Source organism: Chiloscyllium plagiosum, chromosome 20 (genome assembly GCF_004010195.1).
Source record: "Chiloscyllium plagiosum isolate BGI_BamShark_2017 chromosome 20, ASM401019v2, whole genome shotgun sequence".
NCBI lineage: Eukaryota > Metazoa > Chordata > Chondrichthyes > Orectolobiformes > Hemiscylliidae > Chiloscyllium > Chiloscyllium plagiosum.
In genome coordinates this window covers 2,322,413-2,335,784 of record NC_057729.1, presented here as the reverse complement: position 1 = coordinate 2,335,784, position 13,372 = coordinate 2,322,413, and the positions used below count along the sequence as shown (strand labels likewise).

Here is a 13,372-nt window from a genome sequence, read left to right as displayed (position 1 = left end):
TATAGGACATATACAAATTATATCATAAGGCATGTCCCCATAGCCATTCACAATAGGCACTGTAATTAGCATATTCAACCAACCCCACTAACAAAACACAACAGACTGCCCAACATTCAATGTGATTCTGTGATTTAACCAAATTGATAGAAAAGACTTAAGTGAGCTAAACATTACATTAATAACCAATGAGTTCACAATGCGACTCACTTGTGCTTTCTAGAAACTATATATATTCCTACATAGAACTCTATCCAGTGCAAACAGAAATAACATCAAGACATTGCATCTTTCTCAACTAAATAAAGATACAAGAGATGTGGCTTTATGGTAGGGAGATCATGCCTCAAATTTGTTTGGGTTCTTTGAAGAAGTGACCAGGAAGGTTGACGGGGGCAGAGCAGCAGACACAGTCCATATGGATTTCAGTAAGGTCTTTGATAAGGTTCCACATGGTAGGCTGCTCTGGAAGGTTAGATTGCATGGAATCCAGGGGTTGCTGGCAAATTGGCTACATAATTGGCTTGGATGGTAGGAAGCAGAGGGTAATAATGGAAGGACGGAGGCCTGTGACTCGGAGTGCCTCAGGGGTCAGTGCTGGGCCCATTGCTGTTTGTTATCTACATGAATGATTTGGATGGGAATGTACAAGGCATGATCAGTAAGTTTGCAGATGACACTAAATAGGAGGTATTGTGGACAGTGAGGAAGATCAGAAATTGCAGCAGGACCTTGTTCAACTGGGGAAGTGGGCCAAGAAATGGCAAACATAGCTAAGTGTGAGGTCTTGCAGTTTACAAAGTCAAACTAAGGTAGAAGTTTCATGGTGAATGTTAGGGTCTTAAGGGGTGTAGTGGAACAGAGGGACCTTGGAGTTCAGGTGCACGGTTCTCTGAAAGTGGAGTCATCTGTAGACAGGGCAGTGAAGGAGGCTTTCGGCTCACTGGCCTTCACCAGTCAGGGCACTGAGTATAGAATTTGGGAAGTTATGCTGCAGTTGTACAGGACGTTGGTGAGTCTGCACATGGAGTATCGTGTTCAGTTTTGGTCACCTTGCTATAGGAAGATTGTAATTAAACTGAAAAGGAGTGCAGAAGAAATTTACAAGAATGTTTTTGTACTCAATGGTCTAAGTTATACCGAAAGGTTGGACAAACTAGGACCTTTTTTTTTAAAAAAAGTGCGTAGGAGAATGGGGCGGTGTGGGGGGGGGGGTGGAATCTTGTAGAAGTGTGTAAGCTCATGAGAAGCATGGATAGGGTAAATGCACTCAGTCTTTTTCCCAGGGTCAGGTTAGAGGGCATAGGTTTAAGGTTAGAGGGGAAGAATACAACGGAACCTGACGGGCAACGTTTTTTTTTTTTACACAGGGTGGTAGCATATGAAATGAGCTGCCAGTCAAAATAATTGATGCGTGCACACTAACAACATTTAAAAAGATATTTCGACAAATACATGAATAGAAAATGTTTGGAAGGGTGTGAGCCAAGTGCAGGGAAATAGGATTAGCGTTAATGGACATTTTAGTCAGCATGCAGCAGTTTGTGCCAAAGGGCCCGTCTGTGACTATGACAAAATGTAGCAAGTCCACCTGCTACTGGGAGAAGATAAGGACTGCCTGGGAAGCAACCTCAAATAGTGACATTGCTTCCTTTGGACAGCAAAGAATTCAAGGCGGCAAAAAGACAAGCTATCTAGACAGGTCAATCTGAACAAAATCAATTGGTGCTTTCTCACAAGGTGAAAACCTATATACGGCGAGAAAGGAAAACATAACTCTCCGCATCTAACAGATGGCCATTTTCAATAATAAAGGGGAACAGATGATGACAACGTATATGTCATAGTCCTAGAGATGTAAAGCATGGAAACAGACCCTTCGATCCAATTCACCTATGCTGACCACATCCTAAATTAATCTAGCCCCATTTGCCAGCACTTGGCCCATATCCCTCTAAATCCTTCTTATTCATATACCCTTCCAGATGCCTTTTAAAATAGTGGAATTGTACCAGCCTCCACCACTTCCTCTAGCAGCTCATTCCATACACGTACCCCCGTCCGCATGAAAATATTGCTCCTTTTTAAGCTATTGGTCCCTCTTATGTCCTTTCCCTCTCACCCTAAACCTATGACCCCTAGTTGTGGACTCCCCCACCCCAGGGAAGATTTACCCTATCCATGCCCCTCATGATTTTATAAACCTTAATAAGGTCACCCCTCAGCCTATGACACTCCAGGGAAATCAGCCCTGGTCTATTCAGGCTCTTCCTATAGTTCAAACCCTCCAACCTAGGCAACATCCTTGTAAATTTTTCTGAACCCTTTCAAGTCTCACAACATCCTTCAGATAGGAGGGAGACCAGAATTGCATGCAATATTCCAAAAGTGGCCTAACTAACGTCCTGTACAGTCCCAACTCCAATACTCAATACTCTGACCAATAAAGGAAAGCATACCAAACGCCTTCTTCACTATTCTATCTACCTGCGACTCCACTTTCAAGGAGCTATGAACCTGCATTCCAAGGTCTTTTTGTTCAGCAACACTCCCTAGGACCTTACCATTAAGCGTATAAGTCCTGCTAAGATTTGCTTTCCCAAAATGCAGCACTTCGCATTTATCTAAATTAAATTCCATCTGCCACTTCTCAGTCTATTGGCCCATGGCCCATCTGATCAACATTTTGCTCTCCTGAGATAACCTTCTTCGCTGTCCACTATGCCTCCAATTTTGGTGTCAACTGCAAACTTATTAACTATACCTCCTATTTTCAGATCCAAATCGTTTAGGTAAATGATAAAAAGTAATGGACCCAGCACAGATCCTTGTGGCATTCCACAGATCACAGCATCCAGTCTGAAAAGCAACCTTCCACCACCACCACTCTCTGTCTTCTACCTTTGAGCCAGCTCTGTATCCAAATGGCCAGTTCTCCCTGTATTCCATGTGATCTAACCTTGCTAACCAGTCTACCATGAGAAGCCTTATTGAATGCCTTACTGAAGTCCATTTAGATTAAAACTTACACCCTGTCTTCATCGATCCTCTTTGTAATTCCTCAAGTGTGGATCCCGACTATTAGACAACAGGTGCAGGAGTAGGCCATTCTGCCCTTCGAGCCTGCACCACCATTCAATATGATCATGGCTGATCATCCTTAAATCAGTATCCTGTTCCTGCCTTATCTCCATAACCCTTGATCGCGCTATCCAACCTTTCTTAAATGAATCCAGAGACTGGGCCTCCACTGCCCTCTGGGGCAGAGCATTCCACACAGCCACCACTCTCTGGGTGAAGAAGTTTCTCCTCATCTCTGTCCTAAATGGTCAACCCCATATTTTTAAGCTGTGTCCTCTGGTTCGGCACTCACCATCAGCGGAAACATGTTTCCTGCCTCCGGAGAGTGTCCAATCCTTTAATAATCTTATATGTCTCAATCAGATCCCCTCTCAGTCTAAACTCAAGGGTATACAAGCCCAGTTGCTCCAGTCTAAGGTAGTCCCGCGATTCCAGGAATTGACCTTGTGAACCTACGCTGCACTCCCTCAATAGCCAGAATGTCTTTCCTCAAATTTAGAGACCAGAACTGCACACAATACTCCAGGTGTGGTCTCACCAGGGCCCTGTACAGCTGCAGAAGAACCTCTTTGCTTCTATACTCAATCCCTCTTGTTATGAAGGCCAGCATGCTATTAGCCTTCTTCACTGTCTGCTTACCTTCATTGACTGGTGTACAAGAACACCCAGATCTCTCTGTACTGCCCCTTTACCTAAATTGATTCCATTCAGGTAGTTATCTGCCTTTCTGTTCTTGCCACCAAAGTGGATAACCATACATTTATCCACATTAAACTGCATCTGCCATGCATCTGACCACTCACCTAACCTGTCCAGGTCACCCTGTAATCTTCTAACATCCTCATCACATTTCACCCTGCCACCCAGCTTAGTATCATCAGCATATTTGCTAATGTTATTACTAATACCATCTTCTATATCATTAATATATATTGTAAAAAGCTGCGGTCCCAGCACTGATCCCTGCGGTACCCCACTGGTCACTGCCTGCCATTCCGAAATGGAGCCGTTTATCACTGTTTCCTGTCAGCCAACCAACTTTCAATCCAAGTTAGTACTTTCCCCCCAATACCATGTGCTCTAATTTTGCTCACTAACCTCCTATTTACCTGGAATTTCAGAAAGCTTTTGATACACCACATCTACTGGATCTCCCTCATCCATCTTCAGAGTTACATCCTCAAAAAATTCCAGAAGATTAGTCAAGCATGATTTCCCCTTCATAAATCCATGCTGACTCTGACCTATCCTGTTACTACTGTCCAGATGTGTCGTAATTTTATCCTTTATAATAGACTCCAGCATCTTTCCCACCACTGAGGTCAGACTAACTGGTCTATAATTTCCTGCTTTCTCTCTCCCACCTTTCTTAAAAAGTGGTACAACATTAGCCACCCTCCAGTCCGCAGGAACTGATCCCAAATCTATCGAACTCTGGAAAATAATCACCAACGCATCCACGATTTCTCAAGGCACCTCCTTCAGAACCCTGGGATGTAGACCATCAGGCCCCAGGGACTTATCAACCTTCAGACCTAACAGTCTCTCCAACACCAATTCCTGGCAAATATAAATTCCCTTCAGTTCAGTTCAGGTCCTTATAGTTAGTCTGACGTCAGTGGTGGTAAAGATGCTGGAGTCTATTATAAAGGATGAAATTACTGCACATCTGGATAGTAGTAACAGGATAGGTCAGAGTCAGCATGGATTTATGAAGGGGAAATCATGCTTGACTAATCTTCTGGAATTTTTTGAGGATGTAACTCTGATGATGGACGAGGGAGATCCAGTAGATGTAGTGTACCTGGACTTTATCAAAAGCTTTCTGAAAGTCTAGGTAGTTGAAACTTTATTGCTGGAACAGCACAGCAGGTCAGGCAGCATCCAGGGAACAGAAAGCTTTTGATACACTACATCTACTGGATCTCCCTCGTCCATCATCAGAGTTACATCCTCAAAAAATTCCAGAAGATTAGTCAAGCATGATTTCCCCTTCATAAATCCATGCTGACTCCATCCTATCCTGTTACTACTATCCAGATGTGTCATAATTTTATCCTTTATAATAGACTCCAGCATCTTTCCCACCACTGAGGTCAGACTAACTGGTCTATAATTTCCTGCTTTCTCTCTCCCACCTTTCTTAAGAAGTGGTGCAACATTAGCCACCCTCCAATCCGCAGGAACTGATCCCGAATCTGTCGAACTCTGGAAAATAATCACCCACGCATCCACGATTTCTCAAGGCACCTCCTTCAGTACCCTGGGATGTAGACCATCAGGCCCCAGGGACTTATCAACCTTCAGACCTAACAGTCTCTCCAACACCAATTCCTGGCAAATATAAATTCCCTTAAGTTCAGGTCCTTCAGCCACTGTTACCTCAGGGAGATTGCTTGTGTCTTCCCCAGTGAACACAGATCTGAAGTACCTATTCAATTCTTCTGCCATTTCCTTGTTACCCGTAATATATTCCCCTGTTTCTGTCTTCAAGGGCCCAATTTTAGTCTTCACCATTATTTTGCCTTTCACATACCTAAAAAAGCTTTTACGATCCTCCATTATATTTTTGGCCAGTTTACCTTTGTACCTCATTTTTTTCACTGCGTATTTCCTTCTTAGTAATCCTCTGTTGCTCTTTAAAAGCTTCCCAGTCCTTCGTTTTCCCACTTATCTTTGCTATGTTATACTTTTAAACTTTATATGTTTCTTAACTTCCCTCGTCAGCCACGGCCACCCATGCCTCCTCATAGGATCTGTCTTCCTTTTTGGAATGAACTGATCCTGCATCTTAAAAAGGTTGCAGGTTGCAAAATCATTCAGCCATATCCTGGATAACTGAGCAGCCTTACACTTTTGGAAAAAATAGCAGGGCAGGTGACGGAGGTGTCAGTGGGTCACTTTGGGACTAGCGACCATATTCTATTAGTTTTAAAATAATCGTGGAAATAGACCAAATCTAAAAAGTTGAAATTCTAAATTCGAAGAAAGCTAATTTTGATGGTATTAGGCAAGAATTTTCAAAAGCTGACTGGGGGCAGTTGTTCGCAGGTAAAGAGACAGCTGGAAATGGGAAGCCTTCAGAAATGAGATAACAAGAGTCCAGAGACAGTATATTCCTGTTAGGGTGAAAGGAAAGGCTGGTAGGTATAGGGAATGCTGGATGACTAAAGAAATTGAGATTTTGGTTAAGTAGTAAAAAAGGAAGCTTATGTCAGGTACAGCCAGGAAAGATCGAGTGAATCCTTAAAAGAGTATAAGGGCAATAGGAGTATACTTAAGAGGCAAGTCAGGAGGGCAAAAAGGGCACATGACACAACTTTAGCAAATAGGGTTAAGGAGAATCCAAAGGGATTTTATAAACACATTAAGGACAAAGGGGTAACTAGGGAGAGAATAGGGCCCCTCAAAGATCAGCAAGGCAGCCTTTGTGTGGAGCCGCAGGAGATGGGGGAAGATACTAAACAAATGTTTTGCATCAGTGTTTACTGTGGGGAAGGACATGGAAGATATAGAATGTGGGGAAGTAGATGGTGACATCTTGAAAAATGTCTATATTACAGAGGTGGTGTTGGATGTCTTGAAAATCGTAAAAATGGATAAGTGCCCAGGTGTATCCTAGAACTCTGTGGGAAGCTAGGGAAGGGATTGCTGGGCTTCTTGCTGAGGTATTTGTATCGTCAATAGTCACAGGTGAGGTGCCAGAGACTGGAGGTTGGCTAACATGGTGCCACTATTTAAGTAAGGTGGTAAGGAAAAGCCAGGGAACTATAGACTGGGCAGCCTGACATTGGTGGTGGACAAGTTGTTGGAGGGAATCCTGAAGGACAAGATTCTCTATTTGGAAAGGCAAGGACTGATTAGGGATAGTCAGCATACTTTGTGCATGGGAAATCATGTCACACACATTTGATTGAGTTTTTTGAACAAGTAACAAGAGGATTGATGAGGGCAGAGCAGTAGACATGATCGCTATGGAGTTGACAGTGTGTCGCTGGAAAAGCACAGCAGGTCAGGCAGCATCCAAGGAGCGGGGAGAAGGAGGGGGGAAAAACATTCGCTGTTTCAGGCCAGATCCCTTCATCTGGTGATCTAGATGGACTTCACTAAGGCCATTCGACAAGGTTCCCCTCGAGAGACTGGTTAGCGAGGTTAGATCTCATGGAATACAGGGAGAACTAGCCATTTGGATACAGAACTGGCTCAAAGGTAGAAGACAGAGGAGATGGAGAGTTAATATTTTAGTGATGGAGAGTTGCTTTTCAGACTGGAGGCCTGGGACCAGTGGAGTGCCACAAGGATTGCGCTGGGTCCACTACTTTTCATCATTTACATAAATGATTTGGACATGAACATAGTAGGTATAATTAGTAAGTTTGCAGATTACACCAAAATTGCAGGCATAGTGGACAGCGAAGAAGGTGACCTCAGATTATAACAGGACCGAGGAGTGGCAGATAGAGTTTAATTTAGATAAATGAGAGTTGCTCCATTTTGGAAAATCAAATCAGAGCAGGATTTATACACTTAATGGTAAGCCCCTGTGGAGTGTTGCTGAACAAAGAGACCTTGGAATGCAGATTAATAATTCCTTGAAAGTAGAGTCGCAGGTAGATAGGACAGTGAAGGCAGCGTTTGGTATGCTTTCCTTTATTGGAAAGAGTATTGAGTACAGGAGTTGGGAGGTCACACTGCGGCTGCACAGGACATTGGTTAGGCCACTGTTGGAATATTGCGTGCAATTCTGATCTCCATCCTATTGGAAGGATGCTGTGAAACTAGAAAAGGTTCAGAAAAGATTTACAAGGATGTTGCCAGGGTTGGAGGATCTGAGCTACTGGGAGATGCTGAATAGGCTGGGGCTGTTTCCCCTGGAGTGTCAGAGGCTGAGGAGTGACTTTATTGAGGTTTATAAAATCACATGAGGGGCGTGGATAGGATAAATAGACAAAGTCTTTTCTCTGGAGTAGGGGAGTTCAGACTTGAGGGCACAAGTTTACAGTGAGAGGAGAAAGATTTAAAAAAGCAGCGGAGGGGTAACTTTTTCACACAGATGGAATGTGTATGGAATGAGCTGCCAGAGGAAGTGATATCGGCTAGTAGAATTACAACATTTAAAAAGCAACTGGAAGAGGTTAGAGGGATATGGGTCAAATGTTGGCAAGTGGGATTAGGTCAGATTGGGATCTCTGGTTGGTGCAGACGAGCTGGATGAAAAGATTGGTTTGTGTGACGTATGACTTTGACTGGCTCCCAGTGCAACTTCCCGTACCTCAACTAGAGTCAGCTTTCCTTTCTTAAATTTAGAAAACCTGAGACTTAAATTGTTCATTTGTGCATTCCCCATGACCAACACCTGAGCCAGAGTTCACTTGTCTACTCATTGTACATATGGTATGAATTGTCCCTTTCAAATGTGATATACTCGCATCTGCTCCAATGACAGCAAGATGAAAAGGTTTAGCAAAATTCCATTTGATCTAAAAAAACTCTCAATCTCTGCCTATGCAACAATATATCATTCACAACTCTCAAGGGTAGAAACTTTCAAAGTTTCACAACTCTCTGAATGAAGATATTTTGCATCTCAGTAGTGAATGGCCAACACTGGAGCTTTAAACTATTTCTGTCATTTCTAATAGTTCAGTCAGAAAATGTAGTCTTATCCTATGCCCTACCAAGCCTTCTCAGAATTTTGTTTTGATATATAAAAAAAAAAATCACCTCTCTTCCAAATTTCTCCCCTGTGGTCAACTCCCATTCCAGCAATCAATCCAATGAACCTCCAATTAAACATTTTAATTCTCTCCTTCCTTTGTTATGGAAATCAAAACAGTACACAGGACTCTAGGGGTCATGAATTGAGCTGGTTCCTGGAAATTCACTCAGATTGAAGACAGAATTTCAAACTTTGCAACTGGCATAAAACTGAATGGTATAGTTAATTCTGTGGAAGACAATGAAACAATACAAGAAAGTGAAATTAACAAACTTGCAGGATGGACATTTAAACAGCAAATTAATTTCAATACAGAAAAGTGAGCAGTGCATTTAGTAAGAATAATAAAGGTGGCCACACACTGCTTGGAAACAAGAGTCTAAATGGAGGTGCGGACAGGAAAGGATGTTCAGTTCTCTATTCACAAATTCTTTGTCTTCTTCAGTCAGAGCAGGGCATTCACTGCCCAGAGAGCAGTTAAGAGTCAACCGCATTGCTGAGAGTCTGAAGTCATGCCTAGGCCAGATCAGATAAAGCTGGAAAGGCCATTAGTGAAACAGATGGGGTTTCTCATGACAATGAGCAATGGTTTCATCATTAGACTCTTAATTCCAGATTTTGTTTTGTTTAAGATTGAACTCAAATTCCACCCTCTGCCATAGCAAGCTTTGAACGGAGATCCCTAGGAAATTAGCTGACTTTCTGGATTAATAGTCTACTGATAATACCACAAAGCCATTATGCCTGTCTAATTTTGAAAGATCTTGCTCAGCTCAGATTATTAAAGATAGCAACACAGGCTAATAAGTCTGCAAAAAAACATGAACATAAAACTTTTGTGTTCAGTTTCAAAGGTACAGAATTGAAGACATGGACATTTTCTTTAGATTTGTCTTCAGACAATGTTGGACCATATTTGCAATATAAGCACAACATAATTTCCCCACTGGTGGAGGAGAAAGTATATTTCATGCGGGTTACCCGAAGAGAAATTAGAAGCGTCAAGAAAGGGTGAACAAATTGGGTAATTTCCTCTAGGAAACAGAAGACAGTAAGCGGAGAGAGATCTTTCAAAATTAGACAGGGCACCAATGGGCTAGACATAAACATGATTCAACTCACGGGTAGTGATCAAAATCAGGGGTCATGGATACAAAATAGTTACAAATAAATCCAACGGGAGGCTCAAGATAAACACTTCAGTAAGACAGTGATTACAATGTGAAACTCACTATCACAAGTAGCATTTCAAGCAAATAGCACAGATATCTCAGAAGAAATTGAACTCGTTTGAGGCAAAAGAGAAACAGGAGGACAGGTTGATGGGATTGATGGGGTGAGGCCTGAACACAGGTATGAACCAGTTGAGGCAAATGGCCTATTTCCGTTTCAGATTTTGATGTAGTTATATGCTTACAATCGTCAGATTTTTGAAACCCAATCTTGACACGACGTAATTATTACCTCAATCACTTCTTATGCTTCACAAACTTAACTGATGCTCATCGATTTGACATCAGTGAAAACCTTAAAACGTGCTTCTATAACCCCAGGGGGTTTGAGAGAGATGGCGCCGGAAAGCGACATGATTTACCACGAAACGGCAAACCTTTTGCTCCGGGAAACGATTGCAAAGCTCCCCTCGACACACTCCATCCAGCAGGGAACAGCGGAGAGATGCTGTTCCAAACGCAGAGGCCTGATCCTAGGATCCATATACACACACACTCTCACTCAATCCTCACCCTGCTTGTCCTCTACAATCCCATCCGCTAGAGTGTCTCTCTCTGCGTTAGTTATTATCCTAATCCATTAATTTCTTCATTCTTGTGGCCTCACTACTCTCACCCTCACCTTCCTCTCTGCTAATTCTCTCTCACACGCATTTTCCTCATTCCCATCCCCCTCTCTTGCTCTCTCCATTTCTGCTTATTGCTCCTTTCTGTTCATTCCGCCACCCCACTCCCCGACGGTCTTTGGAAAGGCTACACGCGGCTGCATTTTTGTTTTTGTTTTAAACTGTTCCACACGGTTTTATTTATTTTAAAAAATGGGAAACATTAGCGCAGAGAGAAAAGCAGAACCCGGTGTCCTATGTGACCTTCCTAAGCCGGAGGAGAGGCGGAAGAGGACAGGGAAAGGCAAATATGTCCAGATGCAGAACAGCTCCGGCTTTGTCCCCTACCTTGAGAGCTGGAGGTTGGAGTGTTTGCAGTCAGAGGGGAAGCTGGCCTTACCGTGCAGTCTGAGCCTGGCTGGTCTGTGCAGAGCTGGGCCTGTCCCTGTATGCAGTCGGGCTGAACTGGGCGGAAAACACTCCCTCTCACAAACAGGCGTCTGCTACAACCCCTCAGCACGGAATCATGGGAACAGCCAGCATTAAACTTTTGCAAAGAAGAAAAAAATACTTTCCCAAACTTCTCACTGACCCCCTTCCAAACTCGGGACCACCGAAAAATCTCCCAATCTGCAGCCAAATTTCAGACCCCCCACCTCCCTTTTCCTCATGCCCCACCCTCCCTGGCCTCTTGCCAACTTGCTTTGTGCAGCTCTAAGCCTCCCGGCGACCGAGGTCGAGGTCAAGACCAGGCCGTAGACTGGTCACCAAGACTCTTCTGCCACTATCTCGCGTTTTAAACACTCGGGCTGTTGTCTCTGAACAAGCGAGGAGCCAGAGACAGGAATTAACCTCATATGGAAAACACTGAGCCCCGTTCAGGTAGCGCGTCTGGGTCGACAAAACAGACAACAGTTCTGCTTTGTGACAGACCGACCTTAGCCCGAAACAACAGAAACTGAGCAGACTCCCCCAAAACAGATGGGCCAGCTCATTTTTGGGAAGGCCTGCATTCAAATGGCATCCTTCTGGATGACCCAAAGCGATTTGCAGTCAGTGAAATACTGTACTTAGGTGGTGTCTTTGATATGAAGTTAGAGGTCAGCTGGACTTGAAACGGCTCTCACAGACAGTGATAAAAACCTTCTGTAAATGTTTGATTGAGAAGTATTGGCCATTATCTTCAAAATAATGCCAGGGGATCTTTTTAGACAGCGCAGCACTACCTACAGTGATGAACTGAACATCAGGATTAATACACTTCTCTGGAGTTTAAACATTCTGACTGAAGAGGGGTTGATGCTTACTGAAAGGAGAAAGTGAGGTCTGCAGATGCTGGAGATCAAAGTTGAAACTTTATTGCTGGAACAGCACAGCAGGTCAGGCAGCATCCAGGGAACAGGAGATTCGACGTTTCGGGCACAGGCCCTTCTTCAGGAATGAGCAGAGAGTGTTCAGCAGGAGAAGATAAAAGGTAATGAATGCTTACTGAAACCCAACTGAAAAAATGTTAACTGATAAAGTTGTGAGCAAAATCATTATTCACTCTCTCCTTCACCCTGGCTGTTTCCCCTTACAACCTCATCTTCACACCGATTCAAAGGCCAACTGGTTTACCATCAACTGCACATCCGGCTGAATCACAAATCCTGGTGCCATCTGCCAAAACTGCTCACTGCAAGATTACCTTGGGTTTCTTTTCTCTGCTGCACACTGTCTTCAGAAATACTTCTGCCCATCTCTCCCACCATCACCTCCAACAATATGTGCAAGAAAGTCATCAATGTCTTTGTCATTAAGATCAAGACCATCTGATCAGCTGCTTCCCTCCCCTCCACTCGCCAAGCAGGTCAATATCATTTAATGGGAGAAAGTGAGGGCATACCTGATGAAAGAGTTTATGCTCGAAACTTCGACTCTCCTGCTCCTCAGATGCTGCCTGACTGGCTGTGTTTTTCCAGCACCACACTTTTTGACAATGTATTTTAATGGCCTAGCACCAATTTCTCTAGCCTAGTTTCTCTCCTACTTCTTCTCATGGTCTCTCTGAGTCCATCTTGTCTATGAGGGCCATCTCCTTCTCACTCAATCCTATCCCCCAAAAAACTGCTGACCACCATTGTTCCCTCAACAGTTCTTGCCCCTGAGATGTTGTCCCTTTATTGTCATCACCCCTCTCCTCATAAAGACCGTTGACCTGATGGTCCTTGCAAACTGCCATTCCATCTCCAGCTCCTCCTCAAAACAGCATCAACAAAATATTCTCCCTCTTTCCCTAAACTTCATGTTTCAATCTCTCCAATCCGATTTTCACGTGTACTGTGGCTTCAAAGTAGTTTTTATCAATAAGCATCACTGCAGAAGATTTTTTTTATCACATGATCAACATCCTGGGGATTACTATTGACCAGAAACTGAACTGCATCAACCAAGTAAGTACAGAGGGGGTACAAGAGCAAGTCAGAAGATAGTAAGTCATTGCCTGACTCCCCAAAGCCTGTCCACCATCTACAAGGCCCAAGTCAGGAGTGAGATGGAATACTCCCCACTTGCCTGGATGGGTGTCTCTCCAACAACACTCAAGAAGCTTGACACATTCCAGGTTAAACCAGCCCGCTTTAATTGGTCCAACTCACAAATATCCACTCACTACATCACTGACGTTCATTAGTAGTAATGTGTACTTTCTACAAGACACACTGCAGAAATTCACAAGACTCCTTAAACATCCAAAA

General features: G+C 43.5%; 1 protein-coding gene across 2 annotated transcripts in view; it reads right to left on the bottom strand.

Moving 5' to 3' along the window:
* The window catches only part of LOC122559984, a 28,646-nt gene extending 17,374 nt beyond the window's left edge, over positions 1-11,272 (bottom strand). The window contains exon 1 of one of the 2 annotated variants that reach the window (XM_043710108.1): positions 11,038-11,272. The gene's annotated coding sequence lies outside the window, so the exon portion shown is untranslated. Of the gene's footprint in view, positions 1-10,985 lie in introns of both variants that reach the window. The other variant, XM_043710107.1, reaches the window with a different exon arrangement.
* Positions 11,273-13,372: the final 2,100 nt, after the last annotated feature.